Below are 18,644 nucleotides of genomic sequence, written 5' to 3' on the forward strand. Positions count from 1 at the left end.
CTCAGTTGTAGCCCAAGATTGAGAATCGAGATGTAACTAAAACCCATTAATTAACTGTAAATAGAACTGGCTGATCAAACATCAGTTAGTCTGTGTGATTGGTCCGATTAGTTCGATGTGGTCTGATAGTGCATTCCTTACTTTAGTGAAGCCAGAACTTCTTGGTTTGGAGATATGGGTTCTGGCCCTGGCTCTGCCACTAACTGGCTGTAGTTTTTTGAATAAGTCACTTGGCTCTCTGGCCAAAGTCTGAACATCCATAAAATTATATGATCTCTGGGGCTTCTCTCTGCTTTATGGTCTCTACTTCTGTGAAAAACAAAGACACATGAGAGGTAAGAGCTAGAAACTCAGAGCCAGCAGAGTGTAGCAAGGAAGGAACAAGAAGAGATTGTTTTCCCCCAATAATTAAGGCAAGGAAGCCTCCAAATGCCTGGGCAGCAATCCATGGAGTGACAAGAGTGGAACGTGAACTCATTAGCAGAATGTTGAGTAAAACTCAGGGAGGAAAGGAGTAATAGGGAGGGAGTCCAACTGTAGACAGAGAATTCTAAAGAAAAAATGGAAAAAATGCTGCTAATTAGGTCATTTAGAAACTGAACAACTGAATGTAATTCTTGCTGAAGCAATAAGAAAACAGCCAGGGGATGCATAATAATAACAAGAATATATGCTAAAACACAAAAACAGGATCCTCCCAAGTAACTTTGGGCAATAAGCCCCATGCAAGCTAGTAGATGTCAGGTGGAAAACAGCACCTGAATCAATGTGCATTTATAAAATATACAGAGGAAGCATGTAGTAAGGGCTCAGAAAATATTTGCTGAATCAAATTCTATTATTAAGATCTCTGGTATTGTTCACCTTTAATGATGAAAAAATTAAAAATTTCAAAAATCTCAGAGTGATTATTCTTTATTACAAAAGGATTCACTGCAAGTATATTTTAAATAGAAATCTTTCACCTTTAAAATAAAAAATTGAAATATTTCCTCTCAAACTTTTTTTTTTCACTAACAAACATATAAATGAGGTGGAGTTCAGAAACAATTTATTTAGTCTTGCATCCACTTCACCTAATGCAGTATCAGGCACAGATGGACAGTTAAATAATTTTCAGTGAATGGATACGTGTGTTTTGGTTATCTACTGCTGCATAACAAACCACCCCAATTTAATGGCTTAAAATGACAGTGACTTTATCATTCACAGTTCCAAAATTTGACTAGGCTTAGTGGGAAGTTCTTCTGGTGGTTTCACTTGGAGTCTCTGGTTCGCTTGCAGTCAGATGACAGCTTGGCACGGGTTTACCTGGAGGCTCAACTGGGATGCTGGGATGATGTGGCCTCTCTACCTCTCTGTAGAGTCTCAAGTCTCTTCTGCTCTATGTGGACTCTACATGTGGTCTTTGCAGCAGGGGAGTCAGACTTCTTACATGGTGGTGGCTTGGGGATCCCCAAAGTACAAAATCAGACACTGCCAGGGCTTCTTAAGACTTTAGCCCAGAGCTGGTACAGTGTCCTTTCTGCCATTGCCCATTTGTTAAAGCAGGTCACAGGGCCAGCCCAGATTCAGTGAGTAAGGGAACCACAGAAGGATACGAACGGGAGGTGTGATTCACTGGGGCATTTTTCGTAGATTAGCCACCCCAGTTTGCCCTCACTCTGGGGCCTTAACTTCCAAAGAGGTAGGGAAGAGTCTTAGAGTTATACAGCTACAAACATGGGCCATTTTCATGAAAAAGGAAGAATGACTCAGAGCCAGAGCCCAGAGGATGAAACCAAGAGCTGAGGAAAACCGTTCCTAAAAAGCAATACTGTGCCTTAATCAAGGACTATCCTCTGCCTCGAGTCAGAGAAATTGGGATGTGTGCCAGGCTGGATTTCAGAATCGCTATAAATCAGCAATTGCTCACGTCTCCCCTTTTCCCTCTTTTTGAACAGGGGAGTCCACTGAGGTTTTTCTGTCTCTTTCACCATCACATATTGGGTGATGGGGGTGGGGGGTGTCTTCACTGGTCTCTGCACCAGAGGAAGTGCACATGAGGGGCTGCCCTCAAGGAGTCTAGCCTGATTTAGTGGATAATATCCTGGACTTTAAACTGATGCTATATTGGGATGAGATTTGCAGGGGTGAGTGTATTTTTCGTGTAGCAAGTCCATGAATCGTTCAGAGCCAGAGGATGGTAGCTAGCCTCCAAATATGGTTCTCAATGAACCACACCTCCTGTCTTCACACCATGTGTAGACCCCTCTCCCACTGAAGCTGGGATTCCCTGAGACTTGATTTAAATAACAGAATATGGCAGAACTGACACTATGCCAGCTATGGCCTAAGATTTATAGGCCTGGCAGCTTCCATATTTTTATTTCTGGAAACCTTGAGCCTCCACATAAGAAATCTGGCTCTCCTTCTGGAAAGACCACATTGAGAGGCCAAATGGAGGGGGAGAGGAGACCACTTAAAGAGGAAAAGAGGCCCAGCTGTCCTAGCATCCCAGCCAAGCCTCCATTTAACTACAACTGCAAAAGAGAACCCAAGAGATACCAGGAGAAGAACTGCCCTGCTGAGCCCAGTCAACCTACCAAAATATGAAAAATAATAAAATGGTTGTTTTAAGCCACCAAGTTTATGATAGCTTATTAATGCAGCTACAGATAAATAAAACAATACCAATGAATGACTATGGACAAAGTATCCTATTTGAGAGAGTTATAGTTTTACACACTATCCATAAAGTTCTCTTCTCTATTCAAGAAATATTTACTGAATCCCTGCATCAGTCAGCACATCCTTCTCATGTATGGAGGAAAAATGGTGTCTCCTTTGCTCCACTCACATGTTATCTCCTGAAGAATCAGGCTTGGATTTAGATTTAGGGAAAAGCATCTTTCACTGAAGGTTGGAATGTTTAGCTGAAAAAATTTTAATCTCTTTATTGTTGGCTCCAGCCTTGTCAGGCCTCAGGGGAGGTAGTTTTGATACATTAGCAACAGGAAACCATTGCAGACTCTTGGGGGAGCAGTGACACAATGAAAGTGGTATATGGGAAGGTTCATTTGGCAGCAGAAGGCAGGGTTAGTGAGGCATGATCTTAGATGCATGTTGACGTGGGTTGAAACCAGGGTAAATGGAAAAGGAGAGAACTTTACTACAGATCTTGGTGAACTATAAAAAATAAAAGAGAACATGTCAAAGATAACTGAGACTGGGAGAATAACAGTGCCATCATCATCATCAAGAACAACAAAAAAAGGAAGAGTGTGGGACACTTGGAAAGGGAGACATGTATGGGAAGAACAGATCCATGCAGATTTGGATTTAATCATTTGGATAAGGAGACAATTGCCTATTTGATAGGCAGCCAGTGGTTAATTTAAAAACAAAACAAACAAAAAGACTAGAGCAGTAGACTATGGGTGAGAGAGAGAAGGATAAGGATTCAGGAGCCGATGATCTGCTTCCATGCTTGACTCCCCTGAATTCAACATGGCTTTGCCCCACCAGCCAGTGAACGGTGTGGTCCAGACCACAGTCAATGTCTAGATCTGAGACCTGGAATTCTGCAGGCCAGTCCAGTCACCCCGCTTCCTATGAAGATCTAATACATCTGGGAGGACCCAGGAAACACAGTGGAGGGTGGAGTGCTAGCAGGGAGAGGATACCAAAGACCAACCCTCTGTGGAGTGGCCAGTGACTAAGCTAGTAACTGTGAACCCAAAGCATATCATTTTCTGACTTCTTCCCGCTAAATTATCTTCAGAATGGTACGATTTCATTACTTATTTTTATGGACTGAATGTTTGTGTCTCACCTCGAATTTATTTGTTGAAGTCCTAACTCCAATGTGACGGCATTAGGAGGTGGGGCTTTGGGGAGGTGATTAAGTTTAGATGATGTCATGAAGGTGAATCCACTATGATGGGACTAATGCCCTTATAAGAAGAGGAAGAGACATCAGAGGTTCCTCTCTCTACCATGTGAGGATACACACAGATGGCAGATGGCAACAAGGCAGCCATCTACAAGCCAGGAAGAGAGCCCTTACCAAGAACCAAAGTGGCCAGCACCTTCACCTTGGACTTCCCAGACTCCAGAACTGTGAGAAATAAATGTCTGTTGTTTAAGTCACTCAGTCTGTGGTATTTTTTATAGCAGCCCAAGCTGACTAAGTCACTCATCCTTTAAGTAGATACTATATTCTACACGGAAGTGAACTTCATGAATTCCCAATAAACTCACAATGGTTTAGCATAGTTCAAGCTCCCTTTGGGAGCAGCTTGTGTCTCTAACACCCATGGTACTACATATTCCTGCATTTAAGCCATAAAGTAAAAATAAAGAATGCTTGTGAAGGTGATGAAAAAGAACTTGTGTTCCTTTAGTTCTGCCATTCTACGTGACCACTTGTAGTTTATTTGTGTTTAGAACAGTGAAACAGAGTAACTAGAGTGATCATTTGAAAATATGCTCAAATGAATCTGAAATCCAAATACCTCTCTAACGTACTCTTCAAGTGTTTAGCTGGGCCCTTGTATGTTAGAGGCCAATTCTAGCTACATAATATCACTAAAATCTCAACAGTAATGCAATAATTATTTAGCTCTTAGATAACAATTTTTCTTTTAGGAACAAGTATTTTATTATTACTTGCTGGCACATGACAATAATAAAAAACAGACCAACTTTCAGTTAGTTTTATAATTAAAAATTTTCTTTACAGAAAACACACCCACTCATTACCTGCACCCAGGGTAGACCACTCCTGTTCCCCTGTCCTTGGTATGCCAGATAGGGCCTGATTCTGAAAAACAATAGCATAGCGATGTGGCACTAAACGGCCTCAGTCCCCAGAGTGAATGGGCACAGACCAGAATGAAAAGACACAGTTTGGAGTGAAGCCACTTCTGCAAAAATTGCATAATCACGGGACTGTTTGACTATCAGAGAAGTCAAATAACTTGCCCAAGTACCTAGTTAATGAATTGCTGAATGAGACAGACTTCCAGATCTCACCAATCTTCTCTCTTTCCTTGGCACACTGCTGGTTCATGTTTCCAGTCCCTTTATAGCTAGGTGGGGTCATGTGACTAATTCTAGCCTATAGAATGAGGGAGGAAGTGACTTGTGGCATTTCCAGCCCTGGCCTTTAAACAAAGTCCCACCAGCTTCTCCATGTTATTTTTCTTTTCTTGTCTCCTGGCTGGATGCAGAGGATCCAGTGGAGGACTCAGAGAACACACTAGATGGAAGGAGCCTGGGTCCCTGAATCTCTCTACATGGATATACACGAGTGTAATCAAGCACAAGCTATCTAGTTGGAGGACGAGATACCATATGGAGCAGATGTACGCCATCTCAGCTGAGCCCTCTTAGACTAGCCAGCCCCCAGCCAGCACTGCAGATTATCACAGCTGTATAGGACACCAAATATATTAATATATAGATGGGCTGTAATATAGGAGAGAAATACACCTTTATGGTGTGAAGCCACTGAGATTTTGATGTTATTACAGCTGTCGCTCCACACTGACACAGTGCCATGATTTGAATCAAGGTCAGTTTGACTCCAAAGCCTGTGCTCTCAAAGGGCACAGAGCATGATTGGTAATATATCCCACCTCCTAGCCAAGTTCACCCAAATTACACCAGGCTAGATAGAAAACTGTCCCTAAAATCCCAACACACATGATCTCACCAGTGACACTAGACTCTAGAAGAACCCTTAAGAAAATATCTGTGTCAGTTAAATTTTGCTACATAACAAAACACTTCAAAACCAAATGGCTTACAACAACAACAAAAAGAAAAAGGGAAAGGAAAACATTACTTCAGCTCACAATTTTGAGAGGTTGCAGTTTGGGCCACCTGTGCCTGAGTGGTTCTTCCAGCCTGGGGCCAGACTCTGCTAATATCAGCTGGGAACTTATACATCTGTGATCAGCTGTGGAGTTGGCTGGCAACTGGTTAGTCTATGATGGGTCAGCTGGGATGGCTTATCTCTGCTCATGTGGTGTCTCTTCCTCCAGGAGGCTAGCTTGAGCTTGACTGTTTGGTGGCAGCAGCAGAAGCTGCAAGAGCAGCAAGAGGACCAGCCCCCATGTACAAGCACTTTTCAAGCTGCTCCCTTTGGCCATATCAAGACACATGCCCATGCCAAAAGTCAGTGTGGGAGGGCATTAGCAAATGCCTGGATACAGGTGGTAGGAAGAAATTAGGTCATTATTACAACCAATCTACCCCAATATCCAAGGGTCACTGTGTGGAGACCAGAGCATAACACAAGTGTGTTCTAGACTTTAAAGCTCCCCAAATTATTTCTTCCAGTCTCTGACCTCTAAACCTCCAGCAATCCAATGGTAATATAATCTGTGGGCTTATAACATCAGTTGACTTTTTTTTTTTTTTTTTTTTTTTTAGTTTATTGGAAGCCACACTTGGGAGGAAATGACCAATTCATTGCTCCTGTGGCTGGTTTGGCAGAACCGTGGAGGCAGAGAGCTTTCTCCATCTGACAGAAGGATGGTTCTGCTGGGTATGAGAAATCTTCTTCCTGCAAAAAGTGAGTCATGATAAGAATAGAGTGCCAGGGCTTCCCTGGTGGCTCAGTGGTTAAGAATCCGCCTGCCAATGTAGGGGACATGGGTTTCCAGCCCTGGTCCGGGAAGATCCCACATGCTGTGAAGCAACTAAGCCTATGCACCACAATTACTGAGTCTGTGCTCTGCAGCCCATGAGCCACAACTACTGAGACCACGAACCACAACTACTGAGCCTGTGCACCTAGAGCACATGCTCTGCAACAAGAGAAGCCACCGCAATGAGAATCCCACGCACTGCAACGAAGAGTAGCCCCCACTCGCCACAACTAGAGAAAGCCTGTGCACAGCAATGAAGACCCAACGCAGCCATAAATAAATAAATATATAAATAATGATTCACATAATTAATAAAATAAAGGATCTTAAAAATCATAAAAAAAAAGAATAGAGTGCCAGACCTTCATACTCATGTAGCAAGGAGAATGTGACCAAATCCCTGGTGAGTACACCCCTTTCCCCATGAGGGAAGAGATAAAAGGCTGTCAGGAAGAAGAAAACTGCTATTGGAGCTGTTGCCTAATATGCTCTCTTTTAAAGTTTCCCTTTTGTCTTGATTTCTTTGTTCGAAATCTTCTCTTTGTGGCTTGCTGTTGTTTCTATAAAAATGCCTTTCACTTGGCAACATCTTAGCCAAGAAAAGCAAAATATCTACCAGTAAAGAACATGGCATGTCTGTCATTTCAGTGACTTAAGGCCAGAGCAATAATGAGTTGTTATGAATTAAATTGTGTTCTCTCAAAATTCCTGTGTTAAAGTTTTAACTCCCAGTATCTCAGAATGTGAACTTATTTGGAAATAGGGTCATTGCAGATGTAATTAGTTAAGATGGGGTCATAGTGGACACGCACACAGAGAACATGCAATATGATGATAAAGGCAGAGATTGGGGTGATGCAGCAGAAGACAAGGAACACCAAAGATTGCCAGCAAACCACCAGAAGCTAGGAGAGAGGCATGGAGCAGACTTCAGAAGGAACCAACCTCACCAACACCTTGATCTTGGACTTCTAGCCTTCAGAACGTTGAGACAATTAATTTCTGTTGTTTAAGCCATTCAGTTTGTGGTACTTTGTTACGGTAGCCCTAGCAAACTAATACAGGCGTGAACAACCACCCATGTCATGGGCTATTTCAAACTCATATTCTTTTTTAATCCTTGCCCCCAAGACTGTTGGCCCTAGTTCCAGGTGAGAACACTGAGGCCGACCCAGCATGGTCAGAAGCCAGATTCAAATCCAGGTCTCTTGACCCTGTGTATGTATTTTCCTTTACACGCTGTTGCTGCATAATGGTTGCTGACAAAGGTTGATGGCAAGGCAAAGGTTGGAGCCACAATTCTAAAGGTAGCTACACCCTCATTGTGCAATAGATTGGTTTCTGAAAGAATCGGTCCTTAATCGATTCCTTATAAACTCAAAGATAGTTTAAGTGCTCTCTACCAGTTTCCTATTTAAAGGAGCCCTGTGGGAGGTCCTTTAGTACAGCACAGGGTCTCTTTGGATTGTGAATGATCACCCACATCCGTCTAAATTCACTTGCTTTGCAACTGTAATTTGTTTTCTTACGAGAGATTTTTGTGAAAGCAGGCCTGCCTTGAAGTCTGCACCTCTGCCTTGGCTGGCGGGGGCTCAGTAAACGCTGGCTGTTCCCACTGTGGTTAATGATGGCAATGAAGGACGCCCACCAGCAGCACTGCCTTTTAAATACACGTGGTGTCTGGAATGATTTCCTTCCATTTCAAGCCATTTTGAGCATCCTCAACTTAAAATCATTGCTTGGGTAGAAAAAGGGAAAAACATTTTGTTAAATGCCAACATTTAGCTATTAATTACTCCCTATTAGTGAGCTTTGTGTTCATTACTATTCTAAATACCTAGGTGTTTGTAAATTAGCAGGTGCTTCATTTCCTTTTCTGGGTCTGCCTTTAGGCTGTCTGTGCAGAAAGATTTCCCTTGGGAGATGCACATGGTTCACTGGAGAGGGGACAGCTGTGGCCGGAGTGACTAGAATCTCACTATTTTAATAACAGCCTCTACTTGGGAATGCATGTTGCCAATGTTTTTGACTAATTTTCAAGATTCATTCCTGGAAGTGCTTTTATTATTAATTAATTTGCTAATTTCACAAGCATCATCTGAGTATCTACTAAGTACCAGGCACTGTCCTTGGCCCTGAAGACAGCAGAGATGAAGAAGGCTCTGCCTCTACTCCTCACAACCTCACCATCTAGTGGTAAGATACACACACGTAGGAGTCAATAAACACAATAATGCGGTAAGTGCTATATTAGAAGGACGGAAAAAGGCATGGAAAAATGGCTGGGAGCACAGAAAAAAAAAGTGCTACACATGGAAATGGCAGAAATCATTTCCCAGAGTTGGTAGCATTCTCACTAAATCTTGAAGGATGAGTAGGAGTATGCCAAATGCATAATGTGACAAAGGACATTTCAAGAAAAGAGAGTAGTGCACACTGAGATGCAGATATGAGAACCTGGTGCTTGGAGACTGGTGGGTGGCTAGACGCAGGAGGTGATGAGGGCATGGCAGGAAGTGAATTTAAAATGATTTTCTGGGGCAAGGTCACAGAGGAGCTTGGACATTATTCTACAAGAAATAGGGAGCCAGTGAAGGATTTTATCTCGGAAGGAAGGATGACCTGATTAAATTCAGTGGCACGGAAGATGGCCTGAAATGTGAAGAGGATGGAGACAGGGACTGAACTGGGAGACAAATACAATAGATGGAGGTCTAAGCTAAGGAAACAGCAGTGGAGATGGGAAGGAGGGCAATAATTTAAGCAATAATAACAAGGTCAAATTCTGAAAGTTTGTCACTGGGAGGTGAGGGAGAAGAAGGGTTTGGGATGACTGCACACTTCAGGCTGTGCATCCAGGTATACTAACGAAAATGGGGGATGCAGGCAGAAGAGCATTCATGTCCATATACTTAGAGTGCAGAAACCGCAAGGAAGCTTTCAGAAGTGAGAAGTATGCTCACTCCTTCAAGGGTAAGTTTGGGACCTACTCGCTCATTCTGACTCAGCAGCTCTTAGGAAGTTGTACCTTGAGTCACAGAACAAACAAATGAGTTCTCTTCACATTCACTTAAAAAGGAAGCACTGGCCCTTATCAGCCAACAATGGAGAGTTTTTTTCACTCAGGTTCTCAGTTGCACATAACAGAACCTCCTGCAGCTACCTTACGCAGAAAAATAATTATTAAAGCATATTGGGTAGCTCAGAAAATCTCTAGGAGGGCCAGAAAGCCAGCCTTGGAGGTGACATGACCAGGGACAACATTTGAACCACACTGAGGTCTCCCTTGGAGATCCCACCGAAGGGAGTGACATAGCACAAAGTTCACACCCCTGACACTGGGCCCTGGAAGACTAAAACTTGCCTCTGCTGCTTCCAACAGCCAAATGTCCCATAGTCTTCCACACCAGAAAATGGGTTACAGCCCCTGCTTCCTCACTCTACTGTTTTCCTAATCAGAGGTTCCCATCAGCATAACTGATTGGCAGAACTTGGATCTGTGAGTAGACACACCCCAGGTGCAAGGAAGGCTGGAAAATTGAGTGCCTGACTTTCCCCTAGGGGAGGGGAGACTTGTAATGCAGAAAATGCCCCCAATATAGGAAGGGTTTTAGAACACGTGATTAGAAAATAGACAAGCATTAACTTTAGAGGGCTACCGTTTTAAGAAGAAGCTCGAATTAAGGGTTTTCTTCCTCCTGGGTTTTGTGAATCACTGCTTTTGTAGACATTACCGCTTTTTTACTTTGTACTACAGTTCTTTGCCCCAGACTGGAAAATTCCCTGTGTCAGGTGAGGTGTCATTTTTAATTTTGTGTGCCGTAATATTGGTTCCATGCACCCAGGAAGAGCTCAATAAATGCATCCATCTCCAAGCCCATGACAGCTATAAAAGTCTCTCTGCTTATTCATTCAGTGAGCATTTCCTGCGTGCCTATTGTGTGTCCTGACCCACATTAGTCATTGCAGCTGATTCAGCAGACATGTTGGACACACATATGCTTACTGCCTGCAGTCAACAAGGCCTTCTAAGCAAAGTGCACAGAGATGATGCCTGGCATTTGTCATCACTATGATAATCTGTCATCATTATAGGAGCCATCACAACTGGCCCTGAGGAAGAGCCCTTCGTGGTCATTCAAAGAGGTGAGAGCTTCCCTTGCAGGGCTACCTGGCTACACTTCTTTAGCACTGGTTTCTATGGACTCTGCCTCAATAAAAAGAAACCAAAAGGGAAATGATACTGAGTTTCAAGAAGATAAAAGGTAGGGATCTTCTAGGCTATTTAGCTCCAGACTCTTTAAGATGAGGATTCTAGGCCTGGGAGAGAGGCTTAGCCTATAGATAACTCTATCCCCATCTGCTTACCCCAGAGGGCTGTCATCGGGGATATGCTCAACCATCCAGGCCACCAGTTCCCCTGCAGCACAGGGAGCTGCCCAACTCTTATTCCTTATCTGCAGAGCTGCTTCACCTAGGAGATCTGAATTACTGTAAGGAAAGAAAGTCATTTATCCTAACTCTGCTGCCACAAAGTTAATCATGATCCCAATGAGCAGAAGTGAGGCACTGGAGGACGGCTTCACTTCTTAGTCTTGAGTTTCAGTGTTGAGGTGTTAGGAGGCCCCATGGGGCTCAGGCCTGTTTCCTGGAAACACAGGCAGAAATAGTCTTCAAGGAAGCCTGGCAAATCCACTGTGACCAGGGACCCAGGCCCAACCCTGCCTGATAACTTCATCAACTTCTAGCGTATTAGGGCAAGTGGGTACCCTAGAACCAAGATTATGGTAACACCCAGCACCCAGTGATGATGAGGGATTCTGTGTCCTGCTCCAGCAGAGCTTTCAGGAGGGTCCAGTGTGGACTTCTGATCTGAGGCAGCGTGGAACTGATTATATAGATTTTAGGCATATTGATATTAGTCACTTGCTCCCTACCATGCCCTAGATCTCCATGTTCTAAGTTTTTGTGACCATGGCATTATTTTTTTGGATCTAAAGCTTCTTAAAAAGTCAAATCTTTAAGCAATTTCATCTTAAGTTATTTTTATGTCTATTTCTACCTCCAACCAAGATGAAGTAAAAATGACTAGTTGCCCTCCCTCCTTAAACAACTAAAAAAACAAAGTATATGGTTTTAGACATTGGAAAATAGGCAGTAAAAGACAGAGTCCCCAAGAGAGAAGAAGCAAACAAAGGGAGCCCTATGGTTGTCCTAGATTGATGCCTAGAAAGAGTTTCCTGGACAAAGAACAGAGGTAGGAGTCCCAGGCAAAGGGGTCTCCCTGAGTTGAGGAGATAGAGTTAGCAGTTTGGGAAGCCCAAGGCAGCTAGAGTTCACAGAGCAAAGTATCAAAGAAAACAGAACTGCATACAGAAAGAGCTCCAGAGCTCTGAAGAGGGTTCCCATTGATTCTTTGGCTGAATACTGATTAGTGCTTACATATGAGGAAACTAGCTGAGATGGAGAAAGACCCACTGGAAAAGAGCAGGAGAAACAACTCCCAAAGTTCATACAGGGCTGGGAGTAGTTTGTGTTCTCCAAAATTAGAGTAGAGAAAACTGTAATTGTTGGGCTATCAGGAAGAGTATTCCAAAGAGTATTGCCAAATTAGCCCATGTGAAAGATTACCTGGTCCCACTTAATAAAGTTTAAAAGCAAGCCTCCAAAGATCACACTGTTTGATCCTTAACCGCCTCCCTGAACAAAGCACAAAAGCATTTAAAGGAGTACAAAAAATTCAGCACCAAAAACATAAAATGTAAATGCTTAGCATCCAATGAAAAACTATCGGACATACAAGCAAACAAGAAAATATGATCCATGAGGATAAAAACCAGTCAACAGACATAGACCCAGAAATGGTACAGATGAAAGAATTATTAAACAAAGACATTAAAACAACTATTACAGGACTTCCCTGGTGGTGCAGTAGTTAAGAATCCGCCTGCCAATGCAGGGCACGCGGGTTCAAGCCCTGGTCTGGGAAGATCCCACATGCCATGGAGCAACTAAGCCTGTGAGCCACAACTACTGAGCCCTCGTGCCACAACTACTGAAGCCCACACACCTCGAGCCTGTGCTCCACAATAAGAGAAGTCACCACAATGAGAAGCCTGCACACTGCAATGAAGAATAGCCCCCGCTCGCTGCAACTAGAGAAAGCCTGCGCGCAGCAACGAAGACCCAACACAGCCAAAAATAAATAAATAAAATAAATTAATTAACAAAAAAACTATTACATTCCATATACTCAAGAAGGTAGTGGAAATCATGGACATGATAAGAGGAGATATAAAAGACATTTTTAAAAGATCCAAATTGAACTTTTATAGATGAAAAATACACCCAAGATGAAAAAGTACAATCAAAAATATTAAGAGCAGATTAGACACTGTAGAAGAAAAGTTTAGTAAATAGTAATATGTATAACCATAGACATATTCTAAATGAAACACAGAGAGAAAAATTATTGAAAAAATGACCAAAGTATAAATGAGCTGTGGAAGAACTTCAAGTAGTCTAATATACAAGTAATTGATGGCCATAAATGAGAGGAAAAGGAAAGAGGAAGAAGATGTAGAAAAAGATTTTTGAAGAAATGTGAAGATTTTTTTCTCAAAATTTGGTGAAAACTGTAGACACAGACCCAAGAAGTTCAAAAGAAGAAACATTACCAAAAGTATACCAAGGCACATCAAAATCAGATTGCTTAAAACCCATGATAAAGCAAAAATCTTTTAAAAACCCAGATTAAAAAACAAAAAGACATATCACATATAGAGGAACAAAGGTAAGAATGACGGGAGATTTCTCTCTGAGTACAATATAAGCCAGAAGAAAGTAGAGCAACATCTTTAAAACACTGAAAGAGAAAAAACCATCAACCCAAAATTCTCTAAATATTTATACATTAAACAACACACATATAAATAAACCATGGGTCAAAGAAGAAATCACAATGGACCATATAAAATATTTTGAACTGAAATTTAAACCCCCCCAACATATCAAGATTTTTGAAATGCAGTGAAAACAACACTCAGAGAGAAATTTATAGCATTAAACACATACTGGGGCTTCCCTGGTGGTGCAGTGGTTGAGAGCCCGCCTGCCGATGCAGGGGACATGGGTTCATGCCCCGGTCCGGGAAGATCCCACATGCTGCGGAGCGGCTGGGCCTGTGAGCCATGGCCGCTGAGCCTGCGCGTCCGGAGCCTGTGCTCCACAACAGGAGAGGCCACAACAGTGATAGGCCCCCGTACCGCAAAAAAAAAAAAAATTGAAGAAAAGTAGGAAGGAAGAATATGAATGTGTTACCTTATATGGCAAAAGAGACTTTGTAGAAGTGATTAAACTAAGGATCTTAGGATGGAGAGATTATCTTGCATTATCCTGGTGGGCCCAATGTAATCATAAGAGAGAGTCCTTATAAGTGAAAGAGAGAGGCAGGGAGACTTAGAATGAGAGAGAGATTAGAAGATACTACACTTCTGGCTTTGAAGATGAAAGAAGGTGCTGTGAGCCAAGGAACTCAGGCAGCCTCTGGAAGCCAGAAAAGGCAAGGAAACTGATTCTCCCCTAGAGCCTCCAGAAGGAAGTCAGCCCTGCCAACACCTTGATTTTCGTCCAGTAAGATTCATTGTGGACTTTGGATCTCCAGAACTGTATAATAATAAATTTTTATTGTATTAAGCCATTAAATCTGTGTTAATTTGTTCAGCAGCAATAAAAAAACTAATACTACAAAGAGGGAACACTTCCAACTTATTCTATGAAGCCTGCATTATCTCGATAGCAAAACCAGACAATGACATTACAATAAAGAAACCACAGAATATAAACACTAAATGTCATTACCACATTTTAGCAAACCCAATCTAACAATATATAAAGGAGATAATTCATCACGACCAAATGGGGTTTAACCCAGGAAAGCTGTTACGGTTTAATATTCCATTGCTTTTCCAACCTGCTCCAAATTCCTTTAAAAGACCTGGCCTCCAGCAACCCATCCTATGGTCTTCCACCTTTCCCCATTCCATACCTATCTTAGGATTTATCTGCATCATCCTCTCTCCGTGTCCTAAATATATGTTACCTCCATATGCTCATGCCTTTGCCCATGCTATTCCCCTGCAAACACTGTCCTCTCTTGTTCTCTCAATGGGGAACACTTATTCACCCTTCACATCATAGAACAGATAACTTCTTCTGTTCTGAGAAAACTTCCCCTTCTACCTCAAGCTTCTTTCCTATCTCTCCCACAACATGCTATTAGGACTTCTATTATAGGACTTCACTTTCTATTATATTATTTCTTTCTTCCTAGACTGTGAGTTCTACCAGGGCAAGACTGGCATCCAATTCACCTTTGAACCCTCAATGGCTAGCACAGTGCCTGCCATGGGGGAGACCCTTCATAAATCATAGGTCAATAAACATCTTAGTGGAGAATAGTTGACAGTCACTTGAGATAGAGCCTAGTGTTTTACGGGACAGAGGCAATTAACCCAAAAGGAAGAAAGGAACTTCAGAGGGGCTTGGAAGGTTTCCAAAAATAAACACGTCATCCTTTCCACTCAACTTTACATCACCTGGCTTACACGTGTTCAGAGTTCCACCATGTCCAAGCATTTATACATATAATATTCTATTTGAGGGCAATGAGGAAGATGTGATTAACCCTATTTTTCTGATGAAGAAACCGAAGCTCAGGAAGGGTAAATTATTCACCCGAATTTATGGTATGAGATAGTGGAAGAGCATTTAGATCCACTCCCAGCCTGGCTGACAGTTCCCTACTCCGACTGCTCCTTTGAGCATATGCCACAGTTGTCCACCCCTGCCTGAAGGAAGTAAAAATTAATAGGGCCTTTGTGCTGGACTCCATGCATCCCATCTGTATTTCTGAATTGCCTGTCCTCTGGATGACTCCCCAGCCCTGTACCATGCTCCTCTGACCTCCAGACGTTCTAGGCATTGCTTTCACCTCCAACAAAGCACTCAGCTTCCTTTACTTCTCTTCCCAAAACACTAATAAAAATGGAAAAGAGAATGTTTGAACTGAAGTTTAATAGGTACAGCCAGACAGGCCAACAGCCCAGTAAGCCTTTCCCATTTTACATCTTGGAAATCATCTAATCTCCCAGACACAGCCTTCCAGTTCCATGATGATGGTGTCTTCCATCTTGGGAGTGTTGGGGGTCACCGCCCCAGTCTAATGTGCCTGGGGGTGATCCCTTTACGCTTGTCTGACACGTAGTTTATCACATTTATTTCCCCAGTCTGTCTTCTGGTTTTTATAATTTCTGCTTATATATCTGCTTTACACACTCTGCTCAATTGTCTCCACATCCCCCTGAAATTTGGGTAAAGTAGATAAAATCTCTTTTGCTTTTGCCTCTACTCCTTACCTTGAGAGTTTCCTTTAGATCGTCTCTTTTCAGGTCCCATTACTCTCTGTCACCTGGAAAAGGAGCTGATCCAGTGCATCCCACTGATCATTTTTTCATTTGTTTAACGTCATATTTTAATTTCTTCCTCTTTGAGGAGGAAATTGCTCAATCTCTTTATACCTTTGCAAAATTTCTCAGTTTTGCATTTATTTTAGTTATTATCATAGATACAATAGCATGCTTAGAAAGATGCCGTCCTTAACCTAAATGCCCATCGACAGATGGATGGATAAAGAAGATGTGGTACATATATACAATGGAATATTACTCAGCCATAAAAAGGAACGAAACTGGGTCATTTGTTGAGATGTGGATGGATCTAGAGACTGTCATACAGAGTGAAGTAAGTCAGAAAGAGAAAAACAAATATCGTATATTAATGCATATATGTGGAACCTAGAAAAATGGTACAGATGAACCGGTTTGCAGGGCAGAAATAGAGACACAGATGTAGAGAACAAACGTATGGATGCCAAGGGGGGAAAGTGGCGGGGGGTGGTGGTGGTGGTGTGATGAATTGGGAGATTGAGATTGACATATGTACACTAATATGTATAAAATGGATAACTAATAAGAACCCGCTGTACAAATAAATAAATAAATAAAAAGAAAGAAAGATGCTGTCCTTATGGTGTGGACTTTGGTCTCCAACAACCAAGAAAAACAAACAATAACTCTGTGTAATGCTTTCCAGCATGAAAATTGAGTCACAAAATCTGAGGACACATCAGAGAGGGCTTTAAGCCCCCTAAAATAGTAATAGTAATAACAATATCTGACAAAGTAATAAACTTTCACATACATACACTATCCAACTGATGGCCCTCCTCAACCCTTAACAACCATATAAGGTAAACAGGGCGGGGCAGTTTCCAGCAATAATAAAAAAGAATTACTGACTCCAATGGTATGTACTCACAAAGATTTCTGCCCTTGTGTTTTGTTTGTTTTTGCCTTTTTTTGTTTTTGTTTTGTTTGTTTTTGCATGTGACCTGGTGTACTCAGGTCTTCCTTCTCCTTGAGAAAGAAGGATTGGATTGGCTGAAATGCTTACCTATGAACTCAGAAAATTAATTCACTTTTCCAAGGTTTCTGTCAATTCCAGGAGGCTTATGTCTTATGTGTCTGACTCTGACTTCATGTCACTTCTCAACTCTTGGTCTCATTCTAACTCATACAGTTGTTTGCCCTTTAATTGACCCAGACATGGAACTCAGCCCTATTCTTTAATTTACACACACACCCCCCACACACAATGCCTTTGTAAATAAGGAAGACTGTATTAAAGGTCTGTGGACAAAGAGGAGTGGGTTTTTTATGAAAAAATAATACAAATCTTCTAAAACTGGACATTAGATTTCCCTGTTCAAATGGGTAGATCTTCCTACCAATATGGGCAGGCCACCTGCAATCTCTTCCTTCCCCTGTCTTCCCTTTTCTCCACTCTCTTCCAATCTCCCAAGTTCATATCCCTTTCTATGGGAGTACCAACTACCATCTTTTTATCAGGTCTCAATTTCCTGTTGTCAAATTCTCATCTTTTGTCCCAAGAAGTATATCAAGGTGTTTCACAAAACAAAAACAGGAGAAAATCTGGAGATAGCTATAGAGATCATCTCTTTGAATTACAAATACAAACAAGGAAACTGAGGCTCAAAGGCTTTAGGTGACTTCCTGAGACTAGAGAGTTGATATCACTTCCAATCCTCTGTCAGCTGCAAGACACAAAGCCTCAGAGACATAACTTTCCAACAAAGCTCCCAGTGCCAGACTGTGGGCCTATTTTAAGATGCAATCAATTGTGCTTCAAACATTTTGGGGAGACATCATGGTCTTCTCCACCAAGCTCCATGAGGTGTTTGTGAAATGAAATTGTGATGTGTGACCTGCTTGATATTTGCCTCATGTTGGTACTGGATTGTGGCTGTTGCCTCCAGTTGCCTCAGGAAGTGTAAACACTAATGTTATTATTTTGCTTCCACTGTGTGTGATACTTACTGAGCAATACAGATAAAATTAGTTTCTGTTCCAGTAAATACCCAATCTAAAGAGTGTCTCTGTTTTTCTCCTTCCCTTTTATATTGTGTTTTTCCTATACTGTTCATTCCCTTTATTATAATGTGATTTGGTCTTGCTTTCCATTCATAGTTTCCAGCAGTAATAAAAATAAATACTTATTCCAAATGGTAAATGTTCACTAAGAGTTCTACCTTCATGTTGTATTTATTTAGCCTGGACTGAGCCCAGGGTTGCATTTTCTGAGCAAATACAGCACAGATGAGAGCACTCCACACAATCAGTCCCTGGGGATTCACACACCAGCTCCTCAAAACTTCCTGTGGTATCTCCAGACACATGTCCCCAACACAATTTGGATGGGGCAGTCCAGGAGGGGTAGGACTTGAAACTAAGGAGGAGATCCCAAAGCTGGTGCTGAGAGAAACGTTCCTCATCCCACAGGGGTAGCATGGTGACAGGCAGGCCTGGCCTCATCAGAACCTCTAGTGGAATGATGGATGTGTCCCGGCAGGGGGCAAAGTGGGGCAAA

The sequence above is a fragment of the Aethalodelphis obliquidens genome, unplaced genomic scaffold, assembly GCF_003676395.1.
Source record: "Aethalodelphis obliquidens isolate GAN/ISIS:26980383/991018 unplaced genomic scaffold, ASM367639v1 scaffold55, whole genome shotgun sequence".
NCBI lineage: Eukaryota > Metazoa > Chordata > Mammalia > Artiodactyla > Delphinidae > Aethalodelphis > Aethalodelphis obliquidens.